Below are 18,113 nucleotides of genomic sequence, written 5' to 3'. Positions count from 1 at the left end.
CTAAAAATTATCAAATTTAAGGCTTTCATGGAAATCTCCATCTTGCAGTGCTTCAATCTTTTTATCATCAAACACAACATGCACAGATTCTATAACAATGTTGGTTCTGAGATTCTAGACTCTGTATGCTTTTCCAACTGCATATCCAACAAAAATGCCTTCATCTCCTTTGGCATCAAACTTTCCATGATGATCAGTTTGATTCCTTAATATATAACATTTACAGCCAAAGACATGAAGAAATTTTAATTTTGGCTTCCTATTCTTGAACAATTGGTAGGGTGTCATGCATTTTGCATGATTAAGCAAAAAAATATTCTGAGTGTAGCATGCAGTATTTATAGCTTCTGCCCAAAAATATGTTGGTAACCTTGATTCTTCTAGCATTGTTCTTGTGACTTCAATAAGAGACATTTTCTTCTTTTTCACCACTCCATTTTATTGTGGGGTTCTTGCTATTGAAAACTCATGTATGATCCCATTCTCTTCACAAAACAATCTCATCACAGAATTCTTGAACTCAGTTCTATTGTCATTCCTGATTCTTCTAACTTTGAAATCAGGATGATTGTTAACTTGCCTTATGTGATTGATGATAATTTCACTAGCTTTATCTTTGGATTTTACAAAATATGTCCAAGAGAACTTTGAGAAATCATCCACAATTACTAGGCAGTATCTTTTCTTTGAGATGGACAATACTTTCACTGGTCTAAATAAGTCCATGTGTAGTAATTGCAAAAGTTCTTCAATTTTTGAGTCAAGCTTCTTTCTAAATGATGCCTTGATCTGTTTTCCTTTCTGACAGGTATCACACAATTCATCCTTTGAGAATTCCACTTGAGGAATGCCTCTTACCAAATCTTTCCTGACCAGTTCATTCAAAGTCTTGAAGTTAAGATGGGACAGCTTCTTGTGCCATAACTAACTTTCATCTTGACTTTCCTTGCTTATGTGACAAGTGACAGATTCTGCATTTGATGAGTTAAAGTCAGCTAGATATACATTTCCTTTCTTCACTCCAGTGACAAACACTTTGTTACTTTTCTTGTTGGTCATTACACATGCTTCATAATTGAAAATTACCGAGTTATCCTTGTCACAAAGCTGGCTGATACACAATAGATTATGCTTGAGTCCATCCACTAGGGCAACTTCCTCAATGATGACATTGTCTTTTGAAATTAAGCCATATCCCACAGTATACTCCTTGTTGTCATCTCCAAAAGTGATACTTGGGCCAGCTCTCTCTTTAAACTCAGTGAGCAGGGTAGAATCTCTAGTCATGTGCCTTGAGTACCCACTATCAAAATACCAAAGATTCTTTCTGTTTCCCTGCATACAACAAAATCAAATCAAGTTGATTTTGGTACCCAAGTTTCCTTGGGTCATGTTTTGTTAGCCTTTTCTTATGTTTCATAGGCTTGTCCTCATTTGACTTAGGCATCTGAGATTCATCCTTAGTCATTTGAGTGGAACCTTTGAAACCATTCATCATTATAGCATTATCATGCACAGACTATTTTACATGGAAGGGCATATTTTGTACAAACATGTTATTCCAGTAAGGCATGCTAAATGGCATTTGAGGCATACTGAATGAAGCATAGTAAGGATTTTGTGCAAATGACGTATTATAAAATTATGCATTGAAATTATGTGCAGGCATAACATTCATAGGCATTGTAGGCATGTCAGGAAATAAAGAAGGTGTAGACATGGTTGCAGGCATAACAAGTTTGCAGTTAATAGACAAATGATTAACACTACCACACTTCGCACAGGTTTTTCTAGGTACATATTTATCAGGTGTGTAGTTGTTATGTTTGTTAATTCCTACTTTCCCATTTCTATTGTTTTTCTTTTTTTGATTATGCTTTAACCTCAATTTTCTCCAATCTGTCATTCAATTGCTTGATTTCCAGATGCCCTACAATGACTCTCTTGTTCATTTTCACTTGACTTGTTTCTCCTGGAACAAAGTTCTTGAAAACTGATCCATATTTCTCATTTAACTTAGCTAGCTGGGATTTGCTAACTGGCTTTCTTTCACTCAACGGATGTGGTTCCTTGTCTTTCGATTGATAATTCTTTTGATCATTCGACGGATAACATTCATCATCCGTCAAATCCACATCCGTTGAAAGTCCTTCTTCCAAGTTGGAATTCAGTTTCTCGTTGCTCTTTTTCCAGGCTTCATCACAGAAGGATTCTATGCCTTGAACTTTAGTAATTTGAGCATGGGCATCTCTGGATGATTTCCATGCCTTAATTACTTCTTGTTCTCGTTCAAGTTGCATTCTTAAAATCTCCTATTTCTTTAAGGATTCAGTTAGTTCATCTTTAGCAGTCTTCCACTCTATCTTCAGTTTCTCAAACTCAACAAATTTTATTTCTAGCACATTGTTTCTTTTACTTAAAAAAAATTATTCTCTTTAATTTTAGTGTTTTCTTTAGTGAGAGATTTGAGTGTAACACGCAGGTGATATAATTCAGTAGACATGTAATTTATAGCATCATTACACTCAGCTTTAGATAAATGTGCTAGATTAGTGGTGATTACCTGATTGCTTGAAGAACTAACTTCTGTTTCATCTGATTTGGCCATCAGGGATAGATTGATATAGCTTGTATCCTCATCTTTATTCAATCCATCAGCAGCCCAGTCATTTTCTTGAGTTAGAAAGGCCTTTTCCTTTTGTTTGAGCAACTCAAAGTACTTCTTTTTGTAATCCACGGGCTCAAGCTTCTTTCTATCAGAATCAGGCTTTCTGCATTCACTTGCAAAATGACAACCCAATCCACACTTGAAACATTTTAATTTTGACTTGTCAACCATGTTTCTGTTTTCCATGGTTGCTCCAAATTTCTTCTTGAATTCGAGCTTGGCAAATCTTTTAGATATAAAAGCTAGATGATCATCTATGTCATCCATATCATCTTGGCTAAGATGGTCTTTATGTTCAGCTACTAGCGCTTTTCCTTTGCCTTCACAAACTCTAGGGTTTGGTGCACATTCCACAGCTTCAACCTTTATCTCTTTCTCTTGCTCAGCAACCAATGCAATGGATCCTCCCTTCTTCCTTCCTTTCTCCAGCTTCTCATCTTGCTCTATTTCAAGCTCATAGGTTTTTAAAATTCCATATAATCTGTCCAAGGTAAATTCCTTGTAATCTTGGGAGTTTCTTAGTGAGACTATCATACGCTTCCATTCATTTGGTATATATCTAAGGAACTTCAGGTTTAAATCTTTGGTCTGATAGATTCTTTCATGCAACTTTAGAGAATATAGCAGTTTTTGAAACCTACTAAATATGTCAGTGAGTGACTCACTTTATTTACTATAAAATACTCATATTGCTAAATCAGGAGTTGCACTTTGTTTTCCCTTACCTGCTCAGTTCCATCACATATAACTTGAATTGTATCCCAGACATCCTTGGCAGTTTTGCAGTTTATGATGTTGTCAAATATGTCACCATCAACACCATTAAACAAAATATTCATGGACTTCTTATCCTTATGAACTTGCTCAATATTTGGATCAGACCATATGGCTCTAGGCTTTGGGATGGATGGCTCATTTTCTGTAGCAGTTCTCATAGGGACGTGAGGACATTTCTCAATACAGTCCACTTATCCTTCATCTTGAGAAAGAAGATGCAAGTGCATTTTCACCTTCCAGTGGTGATAATTGTCTTTGTCCAGAAATTGAATTTTTACTCCAACATCTTTTATGTTCATCTTGCTAGTTGTTGCGATATTTAAATTCTTTGTACTTGAAGAGCTTGCTCTGATACAAATTGTTATTCCCAAACAATCTAACAAAGAATTACATAGGGGGTTGAATGTAATTCTGGCTACTTTTTGAATTTAAAGAATTGTTCTACTTTGAATATATGACTGTGTTTGATTTGGCTAAAGTGCGGAATGCAAATATTGAAGAAATCAAACACAAAGTAATCAAATACAAGTATTTAAAAATTTTCTGGTGGATTGAACTTTTCCACCAGAGATATATATTAATATGAGAACTCTGTGATGCAATGTTTGCACACAGCTGCTTACAAGTTGAACTTACAAACTACAGAGAAATTTTTACGGATATAGATTTTCTATTTCTCTAGTAATTGCTTACTAACTTGATTGATTTTTCTACTTGCTACCCTTAGTTTATATATCACCAAGTTACATGAAAAAAGACAAATAAATAAGACAAAATGTTTCTAGTCTAATTTTTATACTGCTTCATTTCTCTATCCAGCATCTTTGAATAACTTCAGTTTAGCATGAAAATGGAAATGCTTCTTTGTTCTCTAAAACCTGTAAATAGGTTGCCACATTCCATTTGCATACAATCAACGCATGTGAGTGTCAAGTCACTATCAACTGCTTTTGAATTAGACATTCATTGAAACTCTGTGGGATCATCCATTGAGATTTGGTTGGATCATCCGCTGAGAGTCTGGTTGATCACCTGTTGAGGCTTTAGTTGATCATCCGTTGAAACCTTGTGGAACATCCGTTGAGAGCATCTTCATAGTAGTTAACTCTATTTCACTTATACAAGATTACAAGGCATCTGATATTTACAATTAGCCAACCTATCCTGCATATCAATCTAGTAGTCAACATGACTTAAAACATTCTACAACATTTAATTCTCTAAGGTATTACAACATGCAGAAATGTGCTACTGAACTTATTAAAACACAAGCTACCCTTTCAACGGATGTTAAAGTGATCATCCGTTGAAAGCTACAAAATCACTAAATTAAATCTACTAAGGTGTTTTGTTTAACTTATCATCAAGTACACCGCATATTCCTAACACAACTCATTCTTCTTAAACTAAAATAGTTTATACATCTTAATATATATAAATAAAATATGCATGACCTATGATATTACTCCTTAGAACAAATAGATAAAACATAAATTAGATTTGATGATATTTTTTTAATATAAAAAAAGAACTTAACATGCTCAAAAAATAACACCCCAAAAACATAAAATTATCGAATCCAAATTAGTTTAACTTAATTTTATGGTAGATTATCTATTAACTCTTAAATCTATTGATACTAAACGAATGTATAACCCAGCTTTTAGATCAAATTTGGATAGCTGTTCAGGATGAGTACTTAGAACAAAACACTTGCATCCAAATACGTGAAAATACTTCAGATTTGGCTTCTTTTTCTTCACCATCTCATATGGTATTTTTCCATGCTTGTTAATTAGTGTTGCATTCTGAGTAAAACAAGCAGTCTGCACAGCTTCAGCCCAGAAATAGGTTGGAAGTTTTGCTTCATCAAGCATTGTACGCGTAGCTTTAATGAGAGTTCTATTCTTCCTTTCAACAACTCCATTTTGCTGTGGAGTTCCAGGAGCAGAAAATTCCTGCTTAATTCCATGGTTTTTACAGAACTCTTCCATTATCAAATTCTTGAACTCAGTGCCATTATCACTCCTTATGGTTTTCACAGAATCTTTGACCAATTTATCCAGATGTTTGACATGATCAATCAAGATAGATGCAGTTTCACTTTTTGTGTGCAAGAAATACACCCATGTGTATCTGGTGAACTCATCCACTATGACAATAGCATATTTCTTCTTTGCAATAGACATGACATTTACTGGACCAAATAGATCAATATGCAGTAGATGATAAGGCTCAAGAATTGATGATTCAGTCTTGCTCTTGAATGAGGATTTCCTTAGTTTAGCCTTCTGACAAGAATCACAAAGGCCATCAGGAGCTGCGATCAGAACAATTTAACCTGCGACGTTATGCAACCTGCGATGCTTGCATGTTTCTTCCACGCGTGTTACAAGAGGCTGACTCTACCGCGCGTGAACCGGATGAGATGGTCCTGATTTATGTCGTAAGTTACAAGGATTTTGTGTCCATTTCCAATACCAACTTGCGACGAGATAATCTGCTGCCATTCTGTTTTATTTTTAATTCAATTTTATAGCTGCCAAATAACTTTTTTGTTTTCTTTTGTTTACAATTCAGCCAGATGGGTCCCGAGAGTCAATCAATCAACAAAACACTATGTGTTTCTTTTTTTTTTAAATCGAGGTGCCAAAACCTTAACCTGCCAATTCATTCAATTCCTCAAGAAAATGGCAGCTAATAAAACACGAAACGGGCAGCTAAAAATACACCACAAAATAAAAATAAATTTATATTAAAAACTTTTATTTACTAAAATTTAAGTACTAAATTAATTTAGTTAAATTTATAAAATAAATTTATTTAAATTAAGTTCATAATAACTTATTTAAATTAAATTTATAAAATAAATTTTCTAAATCCAATTTACCAAATAAATTTATGTAAATGAAAAATTAATAAAATAAATTATTTTTAAGGATCCTGATTTGTGTATCAATCAGTAAGCTCTGATACCAATTGTTAGGTTCCCGAATTATCGTAGAAGGGGGGGGGTTGAATACGATAATCATAAAAAAAAAAATCTTTCGAATCGTTTGCGGATATAAAATTTAGTGCTTGGTTAGTGGTTACGTGTTCTTGAGAGGAATAGTGTTTGGAATAATAAAATGAGGAACACAAGATATTTGGGAAAATATATATTCGTATATAAATCCTCGAGGGGTGTTGCTACACTCCGGTAAATAAATTAACCGGCTACAATCTAAGAACAACAAAGTTCCTAACTTCTACAAAGATTTACAAATCAAATCATATACAATGATCTAGCTTTTATTTGTACTAGGATTTAATTACCGGGTAACGTTTATAATGCCCCTAATAATATACAATAGTTAAACCGGAAATTATAACGTTACCCCGGTGAGAAGTTAAATGGATAAACAAAAAGCTTGAGCTTCTCTGTAAAATCTTTGCTGTAATCTTCAGCTTTTTTTAGGAGAGAAGAAGATGAATAGAACAACTCTAAATTGCTGAATCTATCTGCTTCTTGTATAGACTTTTAATAATGTATGGTTGAGGAGAAAGGGTTTGGATCAGGAATATTTCTTTAATTTGCGACTAGGAAATCAACTGGCGACTGTTTATTTAGTAACCTGCGACTAAGTAATAAAACAAGTACTAAGACTTGGTTTCTTTTTGCACCCCACAACCTGTGACCAATCAAATGGTTGGAAGGTTCATTATTTATTTATATATATACTTAACCTGCGACCATGTAAATGGTTTCACTGGACAAGTGTACTTTCACTGGAATCATTTCTGGTAATTTAGACATTGTCTTCATTGTTATTACAATCTTGAATACTTCATTCACTGTTCTTCACCGACGCTTGAACATATAAATGAACTCCTGTCAGTGAGTATAACTTCAAGACTGCAGCTATCTTCTTTAACCTCTGTCTATACCCTTTCTTCAATTCTTAATGTTAGATATATTTGATAATGTCATGGCTAATATGATTTATGTTTAGTTTTCAGATCTTACTTAAACAGGATAAGTCATTACTTACTGGAAGTCAGGACTTAAGGATATCAGTACTTATATTATCAGGAGATAATCATCAGAAGATGGATATCAGAACTTAAGTGCTGAAGGACGTTCAAGATAAGGATAGTAGATGATTAAAGGAAAGAAGATCGAGATAAACATAAGAAGAGATATGCATGAAGAAGGAATTCTATGAAGAATAGAATACTTGGAAGAAAAGATATATGATTGATATATTTTAGGAAGCAGAATTATATTCCATATCAATTAGCGATTATCTTGTAACTGTGTAGTATATAAACACAGACATAGGGTTTACACCATAAGTGTTATCATATTCGAGAAGATTATTCATTGTAACCCTAGTAGCTCTCGTGATATTTGTTGATCACTGAGAGGTAACAGTTCCATACTGTAACAGAGTTTATTGTTTCAATAAAGTTTGTTTTCTGTTACTTGAAATATTAAAAGTTCGATTTGATTGTATTTTTACACTGTGTTCACCCCCTCTACAGTGTGTGTGGCCTAACAAGTGGTATCAGAGCCTATCTGTTAACGCACATACAGTTAAAGATCCAAACACAATCATGTCTGACACAGAAACTCCAACTAAGCCTACCAAAACTGAAGAACCTCCAAAGACACAAATTTAAAGTCGGTATGAAACCATCAGAGTTCCCATACTGAGACCATCTGAATATGCCATATGGAAGGTGAGGATGACCATGTTTCTGGAAGCTACAGATCCAGAATATCTTGATAGAATCAAGGAAGGACCTCACAAACCAACCAAGCTCGTTGTTGCAGTTGTAGGTGAAGCAGCAAAGACCGTACCAAAGGAGAAGAGTGATTATACTGCTGAAGATATCGCATCAATTGCTAAGGATGCTAAGGTACGACACTTACTGCATAGTGCCATTGATAATGTAATGTCAAACAGGATAATTAACTGCAAGACTGCTAAGGAGATATGGGATGCTCTGGAAACAAGGTGTCAGGGAACCGATACAATTAAGAAGAACAGGAAGACAATACTCACTCAAGAGTATGAACACTTTGACTCAAAGGCTAATGAGTCATTGACTGATTTATATGATAGATTTGTCAAACTCTTGAATGATTTGTCATTGGTTGATAAGGAGTATGATCTTGAAGATTCAAACCCTAAATTCCTGTTAGCTCTTCCTGAATGCTGCGATTTGAAGGCAACAATAATAAGAGACAACTACAATCTTGATGAAACAACTCTTGATGAAATTTATGGAATGTTCAAGACTCATGAACTTGAGATGGAACAAAAAAGCAAGAGGAAAGGAGGAAAGTCAAGGACAGTTGCTCTTTAAGCTGAAGAAGAATCCCCCAAGGAAGCTACCTCAAGGAAAGACAAGGGTAAAGCTCTTTTCACAAAGTCTGATACTGAGTCATCAAGTTCTGAAAGTGATGATGACTCAGATTCTGAAAGCTTGCCTGAGACTGATGCTGATGAGGAGATGATGAAGCTGTGTGCTCTTATGGTGAAAGGGATCACAGAGATTGCATACAGGAAGTTCAGGAAGGGAAAGAAGTTTTCCAGGAAAGGCACAAGTTCTGATAAAAAGAATTTCAGAAGATCTGAGGGCAGAGGAGGAAAGTCTAATAGAGGAGATTATACCAATGTCAAATGCTATAACTGTGGTGAGAAAGGCCACATATCTCCTGATTGCAAGAAAGTGAAGGGTGACAAAGGCAAGGCTCTGGTCACAAAGAAGAAAAGCTGGACAGATACCTCAGACTCTGAAAGTGAGGAGAACTATGCTTTAATGGCAAATGCTGATAAAGAAAGTGCTGAGAGCAGTTCTGAAGCTGCTGACACAAAGGTACCTCAGACTACTTATGCTTTTCATACTGATGATATTAATGAGTTGAGAAGATATCTTAAAACCATGTTTTTTAGTTATAGAGATCAAACTTTAACATGTGAAAGATTAACTTCTGAAAATCTTGCTTTTAAGAAAAGAAATGATTTCTTAGAAAAAGAGTTAGTTATGTTCCATCAAACTCAGAAGGATAGAGATGATGCTTTTTATGTTAGGGATGAAGTGTTAAAAATGAATGAATCTCTAAAAACTGAGTTAGAAAAGGAAAGAGAGATTATCAGGACTTGGACTAACTCTGGCAGAACAACTCAAAATTTGCTAAGTAGTGAAAATTGGAAAGAGGGCTTAGGTTATGGAGAGGATAAGAATGATAAAGGAACTGTAGAAATTAAGTCTGTTGTTAAGCGAAAGCCAAAGTTAAAACCTGTTAAGTTTATAACTGTAAAGTCTGATAATAAGAAATCAGAAGTTAAAGAGCAATTAACTTCTGACAAACTAAAACTGGAAAAGACAGCTGAAGTAAACATAGGCTTAATGACTAAGAAGCAGCTTAAGCATAAGCTGAAAGATGTTAAGAATGCAAACAAGGTAAAATCACCTAGGAAAAATAGGAATGGAAAGGAAGGTGTGAATAAAAGCAATGATTATAAACCTGTTCCTGATGCTCCTAGGAAAACATGTCATAACTGTGGAAGTTCTAACCATCTGGCTTCTTTTTGCACGAAGAATAAGAACATAAACTCCTTACCTTCAAAATCAGGAGTTAAGAGTCAGTCTGTTAGATATAAACCACAAAATCCTTGTTTTCATTGTGGTAGTTTATGGCATTCCATTTATACTTGTAAGGAATATCATAGTTTGTACTATGATTATTATCAAATAAAACCTTCTTTGAAGAAAGTTTCCATTGTTCCTTCTAGTGTAAATTCTGATTCAAAGTCTGATAGTGTAAGTTCTGATAAGAAAAATGTTAACATAAACTCTTATGCTAAATCTGCTGCAAATGTTAACAAACTTAATAAGGCCAAAGGATCCGAGCAAGTCTGGGTCCTTAAAACTAATCATTAGTGGTCTTTGTGATTGCAGGGCAACAAGAAAAATATTCTAGTTCTGGACAGTGGATGTTCAGGACATATGACTGGAAATAAAGTCCTGCTATCAGACTTTGTAGAGAAAGCTGGCCCAAGTGTTTCTTATGGAGATGGCAACATTGGAAAAACATTGGGATATGGCAATATTAATCTTGGGAATGTCATCATTAGAGAAGTAGCTCTGGTCTCAGGACTTAAATGCAATCTGCTGAGTATAAGTCAAATCTGTGACAGAGGTTATCATGTTGATTTCTTTGAAGAACACTGTGAAGTTGTGAGTAAATCCAAAGGCAAAGTTGTTCTAAAAGGATACAGACGTGGTAACATTTATGAAGCTAAACTTTCAACAAGTACTGATGGTTCTGTAATCTATCTGATGAGTAGAGCATCAATTGAAGAAAGCTGGAATTGGCACAAGAAACTCTCTCATTTAAATTTCAACAATATAAATGAACTAGTCAAGAAAGATCTTATGAGAGGACTTCCAAAGTCAGTATTTGCTCCTGATGGCCTTTGTGATTCTTGTCAGAAGGCCAAACAAAGAAAATCTTCATTCAAGAGCAAGACTGAATTATCAATTCTTGAGCCTTATCATCTACTACATGTTGATCTATTTGGTCCAGTGAATGTCATGTCTATTGCAAAGAAGAAATATGCGTTGGTCATAGTGGATGAGTTCACCAGATACACATGGGTGTATTTCTTGCACACAAAAAGTGAAACTGCATCTATCTTGATTGATCATGTCAAACATCTGGAAAAATTGGTCAAAGATTCCGTGAAAACCATAAGGAGTGATAATGGCACTGAGTTCAAGAATTTGATAATGAAAGAGTTCTGCAAAAACCATGGAATTAAGCAGGAATTTTCTTCTCCAGGAACTCCACAGCAAAATGGAGTTGTTGAAGGAAGAATAGAACTCTCATTGAAGCAGCATGTACAATGCTTGAAGAAGCAAAGCTTCCAACCTATTTCCGGGCTGAAGCTGTGCAGACTGCTTATTTTACTCAAAATGCAACACTCATTAACAAGCAAGGAAAAACACCATATGAGATGGTCAAGAAAAAGAAGCCAAATCTGAAGTACTTTCATGTATTTGGATGCAAGTGTTTTGTTTTCAAGACTCATCCTGAACAGCTATCTAAATTTGATCTAAAAGCTGATGAAGGAATCTTTGTTGGATATCCACTTTCCACAAAAGCCTTCAGAGTCTATAATTTGAGAACAAGATGTTGGATTTTTAATCGCAGCGGGGGCATGGCAAAACACTTTTACACATACAAAATCCAAATAAAAGCATATAAATCGTGGTAAAAACATAGGGATCGAATCTAACCTTTAAAATAATTCGGAGACAACGATCAGAGATCCTTACCAGTTGTTCCTCAAGTGTGAAGCACTCCACCGGTATCCACCAAGAAAACGATGTTAAGGAAGAGGAAGGAGGTGGAGAGAATTGGGTTTTCCAAACTTTTGGGTTTTTGGGGTTCCCCTAAAAATAGGGTCTATAATAGTATATTTATAGGCAAAATTTTCAGCTGAAATTTTCCCATAAATATTATTATTATTATCCCATTTATTATTCTCATTAATAATTAAAACACCTTTTAATTATTAATCCTTTTTCTAAACACTTTAGAAATAATTCTCTCTCTTGATTTAATTTTCAAAAATTAAATCCTTAATTAATAATATTAAGAACTTTTCTTAATTAATTTATAATCAATTAAATCTCATTTAATCAATTATTAAATTTTCCAATTAAATATTTATTTCATAAATAAATAATTATTAGCCATTATTAATTAATTCCTCCAGCATTAAATCATTCTCTTTTTATGGCGTGACCATGTAGGTTCAATATTAAGCCGGTAGTAGAAATAAATAATAATAAAACTATTTTATCATTATTTATATAAATTCTCTAATTTATTAAATATGATTAATTAATTAATCACATTTATTCTACATCGTGAGGGATACTTCTCAGCATATCGCGACTATCCGGATAATATGAATTCACTGCTTAGAATACCAAGAACCTATTCAGTGAATAGTTACCGTACAATAAACTCCTTCTACCCTACAGTGTCCCGATTAAATACAAGGCATGGATCTCGTGTCAAGCCTATCTAATTCAATCACTTGCTTACCATTTACTATGCGTAGTTCTATGCAAATTAGAAACTCCTTTCTAATTTCATTCACTCTGGCCAGAGATTCCTGAACTAGCATAAGTGGATCAGCCTTGAACATTCGCTTCCTTCACTGGAAGGGGTAGATCCTATATTGATCATACACTATCTTCGTGTACAAATTCCTATACCCAGTAGAGCCCTAATAATTGTCCCTGGAGACTAAGAACTAAACCAAAGCATAGTTCAGTGTACACAAGATGACTATGATGACCTCAAGTCTAAGGATATTTGTACAACTATCACTATGTGAACAACTACTGACACGTGAGTGAACTCCATCAGTTGTTCAGCTGTGCGAGTCATGTTCGGTGAACTTATTCTATAATAAGCACCTGCATACTAGCTATAATGTCACCACACAAATGTCTATGAGAACAGACATCCTTCATAATGAAGCAAGCATAGTATGTACCGATCTTTGCGGATTATTAATTACCAGTTAGTAATCTTATGACCAGGAACTATTTAAGTTTAGAGTTATCATCTTTTTAGGTCTCACTATTATGATCTCATCATAATCCATAAAAAGCTTTACTCTAAACTATGGTATATCTTATTTAAACACTTAAATAGATAGAGTCCGTAATAAAAACAAAACAAGTCTTTTATTAATATCAATGAAATCAACACAGATTACATAAAAGTTATTCTTAAATCCTCATACATGATTGGACTTAGGACATATTCCTTTCAATCTCCCACTTGTACTAAAGCCAATCACTCTGGTATCTAATACCCATCTTGTCTTTATGACGATCAAAGTGACTTTCATAAAGTAGCTTTGTGAGTGGGTCTGTTATGTTGTTATGTGTGTCAATTCTAATTCAATACAATACAAGAAATGTTACCGCGCTCCCATTAACCCTTTTGTAGACGCATGGTTCATCTACATTTTTGATAAAATCAAACTCTTTGATTGTCTTATCAAAACGGATATTCCATCTACGAGAAGCTTGCTTTAAACCATATATGGTTCGCAGTAGCTTACATACAAGGTTTTCATTTCCCTCGGAAAGAAAACCATCTGGCTACTTTCCAGATCTCATAGTCGTAGTAAGCAGCAATCGCAAGCAAAATCCGAACTGATTTTAACAGGGCTACAGGTAAAAGGTTTTATCAAAGTCAATCCATTGCCTTTGTTTGAATCCTTTTGCCACAAGCCTGGCCTTAAAGGTCTCCACCTGGCCATCTGCTCTAATCATTCTTTTGTATACCGTATACATAGATTCCATTCCGGATTTCATGGCACTATGCCATTTCTCTGAGTCAACACTACTCATAGCCTCATTATAGGTCACAGGGTCTTCATCATCAATGATCGACAACTCATTGTCATTCTTAATGACAAGGCCATATTACCTCTCAGATTGGCGAGACACTTTCCCTGATCTATGAATGGGCAGTTCCATAAAAGGTTGTTCAGTCAGAACAGGTGTTTCCACTTGATCCGTAGTAGTTTGTGCTTCTTGAACTTCATCAAGTTCAATTTTGCTCCCACTGTTTCCTTCAAGGATAAAGTCCTTTTCCAAGAAGGTAGCATGTCTGAAGACAAACACCCGATGATCGGTGCAAAAGTAATACCCTAAAGTCTCTTTAGGATATCCCACAAAACTACATTTTACGGATCGATATTCCAGCTTATCTGGGTCAACTTACTTGACATAAGCTGGACATCCCCAAATCTTAACGTGTTTAAGACTCGGTTTCCTTTCCTTCCATATCTCATACGAAGTTTGAGGAACAGATTTTGGAAGGCACCATATTCAGTAAATATGCTAAGGTTTCCAATGCATAACCCCATAGGAATACTGGAAGATTTGCATAGCTCATCATTGACCGAACTATGTCTAACAAAGTTCGATTTCTCCTTTCAGATACCAATCTGGAGGAGTCCACTGGGAAACTATACTATTTACTTTGAGATAATCTAGAAACACTCCATTAAAGTATTCACCACCTCGATCTGATCGAAGAGTTATAATACTATGTTTGGTTGTTTCTCCACTTCATACTTATATTCTTTGAACTTTTCAAAGGCCTCAGACTTGTATTTCATCAAACACATATCCGAATCTAGATCTATCATCTATGAAAGTAATGAAGTATGAAAATCCACCCATGGCTTGCTTAGACATTGGTCCACATACATCTGTGTATACCATTCCTAGCAAATTTGCAGTCCTCTCTCCATGTCTACTAAATGGAGACTGCAGTGCCACAATGAAGTGAAATTTTCATCATCCTTTTTCTTTTATTAGTTTATTCAATCTGAAGTAAATCATGTCACATTTATACATACCATTATTTAAAGCACCACGTCCATAAAGAATATTATCTCTAAGAATAGAACATTCATTATTCTCAATAATAAATGAAAATCCAGCCAAGTCTAACATGGGAATAATATTCCTCACAATCGAGGGAACAAAATAACAATTATTTAAAACAATAGTCTTGCCCGTAGGCCTAAGTAAATGAAATGATTCTACATCCACAGCAGCAACTCTTGCTCCATTTCCATCAGTAGAATCACCTCCTCTTCCTCAAGAGTCCTACTTCTCCTTGGTCCCTGCAACAAATTGCAGATTTGAGAACCACAGGCGGTATCTAATACCCAAGTAGAAATTTGATTTAATGACATATTCACTTCTATCATGAACATACCTGAATCAGAAGCGGTAGTCTCACTACCCTTCTTCTTCAATTCTGCAAGGTAAACCTTGCAGTTCCTCTTCCAGTGCCCCACCTTGTTACAGTGAAAGCAAACAACTTTGCTCTTGGGGTCTTCAGCTTTTGGTGGAACCGGCTTTTCTTCACCTACTTTCTTCTTCTTGGAAGAGTTCCTCTTCCTTTTCTTAGGATTGGAACCTTCACCAATTAGAAGAACAGAACTCTTCTTAGGGGAAAATTTGATTCCGCAGTCTTCAACATGTTGTGGAATTCAGGCAGGCTGACATCCAACTTATTCATGTGAAAGTTCACAACAAACTGCGAGAACGAACTCGGAAGCGATTGCAAGACCAAGTCTTGGCTCAACTCCCCATCCATGGCAAAACCAAGTTGTCCAAGACGTTCAATCAAATTGATCATCTTAAGTACATGGTCATTCACAGATGATCCCTCAGACATCCTACAACCGAACAGCTCCTTCGATATCTCATATCGAGCTATCCTCCCCGCCACATCATACAACTCTTGTAGATGCATGAGGATAGTGTGAGCATCCATATGCTCATGTTGCTTCTATAGCTCAATGTTCATGGAAGCTAGCATGATGCATTGAGCAACATTTGCATCATCTATCCACTTACGATACACAACATGTTCATCATTACGCGCATCGCTAGCAGGTTCAGTAGGCTTAGGTGAGTCAATAACATATTCCAGCTTCTCAATCCTGAGAACAATTCTCAAGTTTCGAAGCCAGTCAGCATAATTAGGACCAGTCAATTTGTGAGCATCCAGTATGCTCCTAAGTGATAGTGCAGAAGATATAATGTATATTGTAAATCTGTAAATGACAAACACATAACAACACTTAGCAAATATTCGATTTCATTTTAAAACACTATATGAATCGGGTCTTTATCCATAAGTGGCTCCCACTAGTTTACCTAATTTATTCAACCCCCTACGTGAAAAATTAAGCATTCATAATGCTAGTGGGAATAGGGATCCTAAATTCCATTACACAACCCCGGCTGTAGCACGAACCGCCATGTGATGTTTAATAGGCAGACAACTCTTGTCAATTACATCTTATGTTATTCCCTAATCAAACTTTAGCCTCTTGAATAATTGAGTCTCGGCTGTGGCACGACAAACTCAATATTCTAAGTCAAGTCTAACCCAACATTCCGTATAGTTGAATCAGTCCCCAAAGGCCCACGGCTGTAGCACGTACCGACCTTTAGATTCTTATTCAATGTACACATCTCTATGTAATAGACAAGTATTTCTTATTTCGAAATCAAAGCCCTCGGCTGTAGCACGAACCAACAATGATTCAAAAATAAGAACTACTTTTCTATCATGTTGGAAGGCTATGACTAACACATGCCCGTTGTATCATTGGCCAATTACTACTTGATATTATTTAATTTTAGAGGGATTATATTACGTTACAATCATAATCATATTATAAAGATATTCTTCCTTTTAAATTAAATATTTCAAATCAATAATCAATAATCAGATGATTCCCAGATCGGGTGGAGCATTGTCAAGAGGCGTGACTTAATAACCCTTTCTTACAGATAGAAATCTTTTGTTGATAGAATCATCCTTTCTCTCATATCGAAAATCCATATTCAATTACGTGTTTCACAAACACAAGAATCTCATGATTGTATTCATAATATTGTTATTAAGGTTATGAAATAATTTCACTATACTAGGTTGTCTAACAAACGCCTTATGTTCATTTAAGTTCACCTAAATCTATCATTTCATGATAAACTAAGCATATATCACATATATAAACATGAATAAACATCAAGGTAGGCATGTTATATAATCTAGCACATTAGTCTAAGCATTATACATCTCTATGTATCACATGAAGCATTTAAAAGCAATTAAAACAGTCAAAAACATCTTTAAAACACTTCATGGAATATAATCAGTTCAAAACTTTTATATAAACTAAAATTGATCACTCCATTAGATCCGTCTCAGAAAAACGAATACAACGGTATATTGCACGCCTAAAATGGAGTTACGAAACTCCTAGAAAATCAATTTTAATCTGGACAGTCGGGCTGTAACGCATTACAGGAACGCGTTACAAGCCCTGTAACGCATTCCGGTGATGCGTTACAACCCTTTTAACCAATTAAAAGGTGTAACGCATTCCGTGAATGCGCCACAGGGTGTAACGCATTCCCGGAATGCGCGACACCTCTTTTTTTTTTTATACAGCCGCCTGACATGCTCCCGCACGGAATTCCGTGCGCCTGACATTCTTTCTGCTTTTACTCCGTGCAGCAGCAATCAACAGACAACAGCAGTAGATATACAAATATATAAACATATATATATATACTATATATATACAAATATTTACTTATTTAATTACGAATTTAATTGTAACAACTTCAAAAGTTCATAATAAATAATCTATACATCATAAAATTATGAAAAAAAATACCCAGACGATCTACAACACTTGTAGAACCCAGATCAACATTCAAAATTATTCTGAGAAACGATTTCTCATCAGACAAAATTAATCCCTGATATAACTTGTAAAAATCATAATTAATTCATACAAGCACATAAAATTCTGAAATTTTTACCATAGATCTATATGAATACAACCTAAGCTCTGATACCATTGTTGGATTTTTAATCGAAGCGGGGGCATGGCAAAACACTTTTACACATACAAAATCCAAATAAAAGCATATAAATCGTGGTAAAAACATAGGGATCGAATCTAACCTTTAAAATAATTCGGAGACAACGATCAGAGATCCTTAGCAGTTGCTCCTCAAGTGTGAAGCACTCCACCGG

Source organism: Apium graveolens, chromosome 6 (genome assembly GCF_009905375.1).
Source record: "Apium graveolens cultivar Ventura chromosome 6, ASM990537v1, whole genome shotgun sequence".
Taxonomy (NCBI): Eukaryota; Viridiplantae; Streptophyta; class Magnoliopsida; order Apiales; family Apiaceae; genus Apium; species Apium graveolens.
Note: the sequence above shows the minus strand (reverse complement) of the source record.